The sequence below is a fragment of the Helicoverpa armigera genome, chromosome 7 (assembly GCF_030705265.1).
Source record: "Helicoverpa armigera isolate CAAS_96S chromosome 7, ASM3070526v1, whole genome shotgun sequence".
NCBI classification, from domain to species: Eukaryota; Metazoa; Arthropoda; class Insecta; order Lepidoptera; family Noctuidae; genus Helicoverpa; species Helicoverpa armigera.
In genome coordinates, this window is record NC_087126.1 from 8,747,477 (window position 1) to 8,758,882 (window position 11,406).

At 35.2% G+C, this 11,406-nt stretch overlaps 1 long non-coding RNA gene across 1 annotated transcript; it reads left to right on the plus strand.

Moving 5' to 3' along the window:
* The first annotated feature begins 501 nt into the window (after positions 1–501).
* On the plus strand, positions 502–1,168 carry LOC135117086 (uncharacterized). Its single transcript, XR_010276639.1, has 2 exons — positions 502–680; positions 942–1,168. It is a non-coding gene; the product is annotated as an uncharacterized LOC135117086 (long non-coding RNA).
* The last annotated feature ends 10,238 nt before the right edge of the window (positions 1,169–11,406 follow it).

The window sequence follows — 11,406 nt, forward strand, 5'->3', positions numbered from 1 at the left end:
CATGTTTTTTTATATGTTGTAGGGATAGAGATGTTTGAGTTAATGTTTGGTAATTAAGATTTGGTGTAGATTTTTAAAGAAAGAATAAATTATTTCCCTCAATAAAAGCCTTTTGCTTTTTGGGCACCCTGGCAGCGATGCTGCAATGAAACGAAGATGTAAATGTAGATTTCATATATATTATGTAAATATCTATGTAAGTACGTCAAACTTAAATAAAACTCATTGGTTTAAAATTATTTAATGAGCATTTTAACAAATACGGTTGAATCCGTTTATAATGACATCGAAGGGACTTTACAAAAATGTCATATTGAACGGACGTCATACAAAGCATTTCATAGAAAATAAAAAATATCTCCTCATTTTGTCATTTATTTCACTGGACAAAAACAATAAGAGAGATAACATAGAAATAATATGCAATAAGTACACATGTTTGTACATTTTTCTCTGAATTAGAACATGTCGTCGGATATCGCATTAGGGTAAACTGGGTACGGTTGTGCCAGGGTACGGTAGTGATAGTCGCAATTGTAACGAAACTATACGTAATACGGGGGAGGGGTGTGAGGGAGAAAGACGTGGCTCACAAGCCTAAACACGTTCCCCAATATTGCGTTAGCCGGCGCAGGACGTTGACGTAAGCAGGAGCCCACATTGCTTTTCAACAATCAAAAGTAAGTATTTTTGTTCGATTTCTTTTCCTAATTTCTGTTATTTTTAAACAGATAGATTATCTTGTTATTTTTTTCTTTAAAAGTTGGACATTAATATTTAATTACAAGTGATTTCTTTTTACGTAAAGTATTTGGCAAAATCATGGCGAATTTTTGTTTTCAAAATGATGCGTTGAGTACGATTGTGACAATTTTTTTGGGTACGGTTGTGACGAATATCTATACATATAAAAATCTCATATTATTATTTTTTGCTTTTAGATGTCCAGAATACGTTTGTGGAAGACCGGAGAGAGCAGTATGATGTAAAAAAATATAAAGATGCCGATGAAGAAGCGAAACAAGGGATTTCGTAAGTGTAGCACAAGCTACAAGCCTTTCTACAGCTACAAGTTTTAACAGAGTAAATGTTGTTTTGTTGATTGTTAAAACTATGTTTGTAAGCTTATTAGGTTAAACATTTCTACAATAAAAGATATTATAGACCATTTTGATATATGTTTATGCGTGTCCCAACCGCCCTTGGTATGTGGCCGGTTGTGACACTTTCCCATTTTTTTTAAAATTGATCTTATGAGTAATACATTGTATTAAGGAACAATATATTAGTGTTTTTACTGGGAGCAAGTTCCTTTTCTGGGAGCTAATTAGTAAAATAACAAAATTATTGGTGATCAAACGAAAATTGGCACAACTGTACCCAGTCTACCCTACTCTCCCGATTATTGTTGAAGGTAGGATGCAGGTCAGTCTGTTATTGTGACGAGTTTTGTTAAAAATGCGTCACAATAAGCGACATGTCACTGTAAGCGAAGTCGTTATATCCGACTTTTTTAGAGAATTTTATGTGAAAACCAAACTTCAAGTGCAATTGCGTCACAATAAGCGGTTGATCAATATAAGCGGAGTCATAATAAACGGATTCTACTGTATTGATTTAATCTTCCTGTTTAATTGAATTGCTGCTGTAACTTCACAACCTATACAGATACGGATCTGCCTATTCTGCCAAATAGAAGGCAATAGACAAAAAGCAATCAGCATACAAATAATTATGTTAATAGTTAATGTGTTCCAAGAAACGATAACAATAAAAAATATTTGCGTCATCGTGGTCATTAGGTATGTCAGTTGTTCTTAACATCAAAACTTTGAACAAGTCTCGGTATAAACACTAAGCTTGGTAAACCCATACAATTAGTCTAGTAGGAAGCTGTCTTAATAATTACTTATGTACGAAACGGGTTTTCGAATAATCTAAACTTGAATCGGTAGACATTTTAAAAGCATAAGCCTGTTTATTTTTAGTTGATTTAGATCTAAAAATAAAATAAACAGGCAAGAACAAAAATAGTGCTGACGTGACCACATGAGTTAATTTTGACTGCGGGTCTAAATTGTCCCACAGTCTAAAATTAGACAATTTACTAATGCAGCTAAGAATAGAACACGTTTTAATTAAAGTTTGTCACAATTTTAGAATGGCAATAACAATAAAAATAATTTCAGCAAAAAAATACGAACATTAAAAGCTTGTCCTCTACCAACACTTCACTAAGAGTACCTACATTGCAGACTAAACAGTCGGCCGATAGTTAACCCGATGATGAGCATTTTTTTTAAAGTCGATCTGACAAAGGCTAAATACCTGATCTTCGTAACATGCGTACATTTATATTCATACTGATTTATGAGTACAAACAAACTATCGGACGACTACAAGTTTGCAGTGTGCGGATACTCCAAAAGTTGTTCAACTTCGTTAAGTACATAGGAACACGAGCTATCATACATCTTCGTACTTATGAATCAATTTGTATGCAGACACAAACTCATTTCAATATGGTCGATAACTCATTATGACACATTGTGTCTAATTTATGTGGCGTTACTTCAATATTTGGAGTTCGGCTTTTAAAAGGCAAAGACCTTCGATTATTCTTCCTATGTTTGAACTGATTTTGTTTACCGACCTTGCATTGGAAATTCCAGTCGTTTGGATAAGTACTGTTGGAAGTAATTAAGTACATATATCATTAAGTTATCTATAAGTACTAATATAACAAATCTGTACTTATATATTAAAGAGTAAATTAGGTAAGTATTATTTTGTCCTAAGCGCGTTTAACTCCTAAATGCTTTTTATTTAGGTCACATCTCTTTGAATTTACAGCAGGAATATTACTTATGTTTGGATTAATTTTCATCTATTTATTTGCTTTACGTATATAATAAATATCTAAACCTATGCTAATATTATAAAAATGTGTGAAAAATTATTTCCCTGTTGAAAAGCTACAGTCTTTAAGAGTAAAATATGCTATATTTTATCCCTGTACGGGCAGTACCCACAGGAAGCGGATGAAACCGCTGGAAAACGGCTAATAGGTATGCGATAATCATGAGTATATTTTAATGCATGCATACCTATTGGCAACTTTTTAATGAATATAGGTAAGTAGATAAGCAGACAGCAGACATCAGAGAACTTTATTTATAATCAAGGCAAACAGACTTGCAAGCTGGAGAGAGGAATTTCCCGGAGATAATTTATTCAGCACTTCTTTCATGCATATGGTTCTCATCAGTTATATTTGGACAGTGAAGTGTTTCAAACAATTCAGGGTCGGCTACATTTTAATTTAGTTTTAAAACCCAGCTATTTTAATCAGAAAAATCAACAATTGATAATAAGTATTATGCTATTATCTCAGTTTTGCTTTAGTTTATGAAGATGCAGCAACAAAAGAGCCTGTATTATTTCAAGATACCTAAGACGGTAACTTTTTTTAAATCACTTTCATACTAAATAAATTCTGTCAAAAAATATAAATAAGACAGCTTTTCGACGTCATAGGTATTTTACGAAGGTACATAATCCATAAAACTTCGTATTTATTGTTATTAATACTATTAGCCCTAACAGTTACAACACAGCAATTTTCATTCCTTCAAAATGATTCAGTAGAAGTAAAGTAAAATTGTTACGAAACATTTTGTGTTACTTTGTTTATCAAACACGGCAGTGGAAAAACATTGTACTATGGAGGTCATACGAGCATTCGCTTTGTAGGTAAACCTTATTTGAACAGCTAATCATTAAAGTAATCGTGAACATAAAGATACCTGTTCTGTGTAATCTGTAGAAAAACTTGCTCTTGCGGACAAAAAAATGCTCGTATGCATACTTATAGCAATATTGACTTGTTTAACAGAACAAAAAGATTTAAAATATCTGTAGGTAAAACCTTTGCTTCAAAAAAAAAATACCAATACCTTAAAATATTATAATTCCACCACCGGTTTTGCACGCTTCTCAAGGGGACCACTTCGTGCTCCTGGATAAATGGGATATCTTACACCATTTATTTTTTCAAATCGGGCCCGTAGTCCTAAGATTAGCTTTCCCGCAAGCAAATTCTTCAGCTTTGTAATACCTATTACCATTAAGATTATTGAAGAAAGAAATGCATCCTACGCTCGCCAAAAAGGCAACTTTTCATTTAACAAATTAAGTTTTAACAAATTAGGTACTTAGATATTTTTGCATAGAACTGTACCCATGTATGGTGCTTGCATACATTAAATGCATGTTATCTATACGTATGGCTGGTCGTAATTCGTTCTACCTATTGTATGTTACTCTGCACTTACATTGGGTATTTCTCTTTTTATCTCACCTATTAGGTATACTCGATAGATTTTCATGTTAGTATTCATGTGCATATAAATCCTTTGACTTTGATTTTGAAGTGTTATAAAATAACAAGGGATTTATTTCTTGAAAATAATCAAAACAAAACACTATAACTGTATTTCCTTCTCTTGAAAATTAAGTACAACCAACAGATATAAATTCCTTTACGCTTATCTTTAAGTGCGATAAAATAAAGATAGATGCGCACAACTTGCATTATTTTTATCTATTTCCATAACAAAAATTAGTAGGTATTGCTATGGTAATGTTATATTAGACGCAGTTGATCTGCATGCGGTTAAATTGCATAACACAATGCTAACTACCTAGTGACCTATTCTAGGGTTAGTCTCATAGTTCGTAGATGTGAGGTGCTGGTCACTTGTATTCCCAAGTTATTTAAACGTTGTAGTGTCTAAAATGTATGTAGATTATGATATAGGTATTATGTCTAGCTCAAGAGTTTGTTTTCTGTATTTGTTTGTTTACTCCAACGCTTATCTTAGGAACTAACGGTCGGTTTTGGTTTGATTGACTATATTTTTATTCGGGCTTGAAGTGGTTCCCAAGAGATGAGGATGAAACCGCTGGCAGAAACTTGTGGGAAAACATGCAAGCTTATGGTTCTGGTAATTTGTTTAGTTAATATTTTCTTCAAAGATCCAATCAGTCCTAAGTCTCAATCATTCCCAATTTATCAATATTTACGCGATAGGTACAGTTTATCAGGATTCAGTTGTAGATCGAAAGATTGCACAGATCTAAACAATCTTCAAAAGAAGCGAAGCTGATAATATATCATTCATGACCTTAAATACTTCCTTCAAGGTTTAGATTGACACTTTTAAACACGTGTAAACATGATTCACTTTCAAACAATTACTATTTACGGTACAATTGATTTAGGTAGTGATAATGCCTCTACAATATTGATATTACTTAATTTTACCTAGTGTAATTAACGTAATGATACTTATTAAGAAAACTATCAGCAGGAGAAGTTACTGTTTGCTAGAGCGTGGACCAGAAGAAAGATTTTCGCGCGTAACAGTGACGCATGCCATGTGGATTTCAATAATAACTTCATATAAACTATGTTTGACTATTGCAAAAAAAGGATAGATCGGTTATTGAAATCAAAAAGCTAAGTGATTTTCCGAGTAAATTTACAATAAATAAATAAAATCTACAATACAATGTAAGCACAGCGGTCAGTTTTGTATGGGTCAATAGGTATAAAAAACGTGCCATGTAGAAGAGTCCTAACATGACCTTGTAACAATACATTGTATTTACTACTGCTATTAGGACTACCTGCACATTGCAGACTAAACAGTCGGCCGACAGTTGACTCGATATAGGCAATAATTTTTTTTAAGAAAATCTGCATTCCAGTCAAAGTTTTCAGTCGGTGTGATACCAGCTAAATACCTGGTCTTGTAATGTATGTTCTACCATACTGATTTTTCATACTGATTTTTGAGCCCAAACAATCTTGGTCTGCCCACTTATTACTCTTACTTACTAATATCTCCACTGTTGAACGTGTGAACACGCTTGAGGAAAACCGACAGTAAATTAAGTTGTTGCATAATAAAATTGTAAGTAATAAATCGTTACTTAATTCATTACTGTGACTGTAATGCGTCTGATTACAAAACCTTTTGTATTTAATCAGATACTATGTATTTCTAGACTGATCGTCGTTTATCGTCTATAGGAGACAAACTCATAGAGCGAATCGAATTTAAAGGAGACCTCGGTTCCCCAACATGACGATAAAATGGTTTTGTTGTTCCTGACATCGTCATATGCAGCTGTAAATCGCGTCAATTCTAACATTTGTGAGGTTCATTCAGATTCGGACAATCCGACACATTTGAAGCGCAAGAGTGCTAGGTTTCATAAGATTCAAAGAAAGAATTCTTAATTCGTTTCGTTTGGCTCCGACTAGGGCATGCAATTTCGGTAAAACAGAAATTACCGGTAAAAATTCGGTAATAAAAATATTTTTACCGGTAAACCGGTAAAACGGTAATTTTGTTTTTTTTTTTAAATGTGATATTATAACAATAAGATTGGATAGTCTTAAAGCAAAAACTAAATAAATATGCAAAGTATAAGGTGGTAAACGTTTTTTTGTGACGTGGGCTGTAACAAAAAACATGTCAGTACCATCCGTGCGCGATGTCGCCGACAAAATGCAAGAGAAACGGCTGCGATGGTACGGACATGTAAAAAGGAGTGACACCTGATGACATCGGCAGTGTGAATGTGATACTCAATCTCAATATACCCGGTCAAAGGCGCAAAGGCAGGCCGAAACCGTGGTGGTTGAGTGTCGTAATGAACATGAAAATCTGCGAACTCGAAGAGGAAGATGTCTATTCAGGAGGATAGAGCGAAGTGGCAGAAGGAAGATACGGAAAGTCGACCCCGTCACAAGACGGGATAAACCTCCTCCGTGGGATAAACGCTAAGAATTACCGTAAAAAATATATTTTTCATTGAAGTGAAAGCCCTTTTTTATGGCAAATCATCAAATGTCAGACTAAACTTTTTCTGTCTAAAACCCATGTTTTTAGTAGGCGTTTTATGGACCAGGGTCGCGGTAACTCTTTCGAACAATCCCGCGGCCCAGGCAGGCCTTGGCCCTGTTGGGCCCTACCGGGGTTGCTGACATCTCCCTGAGGAGCCCGTGGAACAACGCGCGCCGCTGACACGGGTCTCTTGTCTATGCAGACGGTGGAACGATGAGCCACCCGAACTCACCGCCCACAGACCAACGCCTACGGTGGCCGGGAGACGTCTCTCGACCCTTGGCATCCGTGGTGTCTTCCTGGTCCACTACAGCGGCTGGGATGAGAGGTGCTACTCGCAGTCGCTCCGCCGTCTCCTTCTCGAGCATGACTGCTTCGCAGAAGGAGGCGACGGCTTCCCATTCCCTCTAACTCCGGACCATGGCTTGAACCAGGGAAGGACGCGAAAGGTCGCCGCTGCCTATTGCCTCGACGACAACACGGCGGTACCCTTCCCAGGCAGTGCACACCTGGACTGTGCTGCTCCACCGAGTCCTCAGAGCTGCCCGCATGGTGGTGAAGTAAAAGCCCTTGCTCAGTAAGGTCATAGAGTAGGTAAAATAAGCATTAGCTACATTTGTACCTAGTATGCGCTGACAGCGATGAGGATAAACAAAATAACCGAATGAATACAATTTGTTTAGATTTTTTAAATTAAGATGAAAAAGAAGATTTTTATCTAACCTAGAGATAGTTAAGGACACACAAGTTTACTTTCCTAAAAAACAGCAACTTTAACACTTACAATACGTAATGTATGCAACATTACATTATATTCAGGCTACATAACAAAGATTTGACGTTAAATGAACAATTGCTATATTTTATCAGAAAAATTTAAAAACCGGTAAATAACCGGTTTCATATTATTTTTACCGGTAATTTAAAACTCGCAAAAATGGGCGATTTACCGGTAAAAACAAAACCGGTTAACCGGTATTGCATGCCCTAGCTCCGACGGATGTGCCTTCACTATTACATTGAAATATACCTACCTAGATCGATTTTACCGATGTTCTAAAGGTATTTTATTTTGGCTTACACGTGTCGTTTTATGGTAACAGTGAACGTATGACTAACACACAAATGTTAACCTTCCCACCACCCACCATAGAACAAAGGTTCTATGGAGCTTTTATGGCAAACTGTAATCGTTATGACGTGGAAATACACCCATACATATGTCCATAAAAATACATGTCGAAACGGAATTCATTAACGGAAATAATTTATTTTATTTAAAAAATCATCCGTTATATAATCATCCGAATAAAAAGTAAGTAAAAGTATCCTGACAAGTGGACGACCTTATACTTAAAGGTATGAAGACGCTGGATGCAGGTCGCCTCCAGCAGGTATCTGTGGAGATCTAAGGGGGAGGCCTATGTTCAGCAGTGGACGTCCTATGGCTGATGTGATGATGAAGTATCATTCTTCGATAAGTCAGCTATCTTACTCGGTAATGTTTTTCTGGTCTAAGTGGTTCCTGAGATTACCGCGTTCAAACTCAACAGGCAAGTATCAGGCAAGGGAAAACCCACAGTAAAACAAAGTTGGCTTCTAATAGAAACATCAATGATTTCCCCGAAAAATCTTAAAAGAATATGTGAATGAACTTTGCGTTCTCAAGTATTCAGTAGCTATGTGCTTATAACAACAACACGTCAAAGTTTTTGTCGCGATATTTCATATCGAAGTCAGTGACAATTACATAATTATCATATCAACCTCCAATACAAACAATTTTACACGTACTTACTCACAACTGATATAAATCAATTATTTAAATGGGGAAATGCTTTAAAATGGTTTGAGTCCTACTTAAAAGATAGAGAACAAATTGTAGAAATAGAATATTATAACGAAAGCAATAACGAAATACAACATACCAGATCAAGCCGTAAAGCAGTGAACGCCTCTATCCCACAAGGGAGCGTTATAGGATGCCTTCTATTTCTCCTCTATATTAACGACCTTCCCAAAACAATCAACGGACCATGCGTGTTATTTGCAGATGATGTCTCCATACTCACCTCGTGTCAAAAAGTTGATAATATAAATGAAAAACTAAACTCTCTTCTTACTTCAACCTTTAGCTGGATGGAAAACCATAACTTAGAAATAAACTTCTCAAAAACTAAATTAATTACCTTCCACCCCCATCAAAAAGCCCCGATAAAATTAAACTACTCCTACAATAACACAAAACTAGAACAAGTCAATGAATTCACACTCCTTGGTTTAGTAATAGATACACATGTAAATTGGAAAGCACACATACAAAAAATTCGAGCAAAACTATCAAAATTCTTATACGCCTTACGCGAAATTAAAAAAACTACCAACCTACAAACAACACTTGCCACATACTATGCCTACGCCCAAGCGTGGCTTAGTTATGGCATCATATTATGGGGTAATAGTACAGATTCGCACACCATTTTTACCTTGCAAAAGAAACTCATCCGGATAATAACCAATATTGAACAAACAGACAGCTGCAAACCACATTTCCAAAAGCATAAAATTCTCACACTTACCTGTTTATACATCTTAGAAGTATGCAAATTCGTCCGTCATCACCCTGAATTCTACACTACCCGACAAGATATTCAAAGTAAATATAGCCTACGACACAAGAATAGATTAAACCTACCTACATCCCACCTTAAAATACATTCTTCCGGTCCGCTAATAATGTCAATAAAAATATATAACAACTTACCTAAAACGATCAAAGATGAAACGAAAACGACTATGTTTATAAGTAAACTAAAGAAATTTTTACACTCTAAATGCTACTATACAATAAAAGAGTACATGGACGATAAGTCAATAAAAAAATAATAAGTAAGTACATACAGACTCTCACGCACACACACATACACAACAAACACACACACACACACACTCACACAAGATAAGAATATATGTAACATGTAAAAATATATTTCAGTTTTATTTTTATTTAGTAATAAGTATAGATTTAATAAAATTAAACTAGGTAATAATTATAAGTACTGCAAACCTCTCTTACCTCTTTATGCTGTGCCCTACCGGGTCCATATTGTTTCTAATATATTGTTTAAACTTTATAAAAATACCACCTGTATTACATATGGAACGCAAATAAAGATTTGAATTTGAATTTGAATTTATTTTTTTTACGTGCAACTGAATTTGGGGAAATCGTAATTATTTTTGTTTCATGTAGCATGTAAATTTTTCATTTGTTTAGTAAACAAATGAAAAATTTTATTTTATTTAGGCCTACTTACTTCTACTTAGGTAGCATATTTTTTACAAACTTGACACAGATGTCACCAAAAATATTAATGATTTCAGCTCGTAGGCAATTTTTCACAATGGTATATTATAAATAAGTTATTATATATTTTTTTCTTTACTTCATTAGAAATCTGCATCTAGGATCGAAATAAATATTTAATCTATTGTATTATTTAAAAAATATTTATAATAACAACTGAATAAAAAAATGGCACGTACCTTTGGAGTGCTATTTGGCAAAATCACTTCGAACACCACAGAACAATTAGGATGATAGTTATCGAATAAAACCGCCCACAAGAGCACCACCTTATATAACGAGCTCAAGCGTCGTATTGGGCAGTTCTAAGAATTTTTACCACAGGCTATTCTGGGAAACGTATACGGTAAAACGTACGAACAATTGTATATCTTGGTTGCGTATACGCAACGGCAATAGTTGCATGAAGATCTGCTCGAAATATAATCTCAAAGGCTTGGCCGGTATCTATTCATCGGCGTATTTTTATATCGATTAGATTAAATTACATAAAATATATTTTAAATACACTAAAAATCTTTTTATATGAATTAAATCAGCCATTTTCCTTGTGCGTGTAACTGTACTGAAATGTTTAGCATTCTGTATTTTTTGCCGGAATAGGGCGAAGCCGGAAAGGCGCCTAATTATTTCAGGTGTTATTAACATTGTATATTTGAAGGCAAATTTGCACTATTACGTGCCGCGCCCTCGATACTTGATTGCTCATAGAAACTTGTAGCTAACTGTAAAATATGTTATCAGTTAACTAGCGTTCGCCCCGGCTTCGCGTACAATATATTGTAAATTATATAAATCGCACTATCTGCTCGTGAGAACCGCACGAGTATTTATATTTCTTTAATACCAATTGGTTCTCATCTTAGAGAAAATTAATAATAGCGTCTACCTAAGCCGATTGCCTGTAATAGCGGCAGTTCTCATGTGACGATCAGCTAGCTAGCTGCTCCGGACATTGCACAAGCATTTGCGCAGACACAGTAGCACTCACTATTCCTTGGCATGGCACCCCATCTCTACAGTATATGCCGTGATGTTAATGATTACTACGCGCAACTTTTCACAAATCCCACAACTCGTGCTAGCGTTGACGCGAGTGTGATCGCGAATCTATGCAAGGAA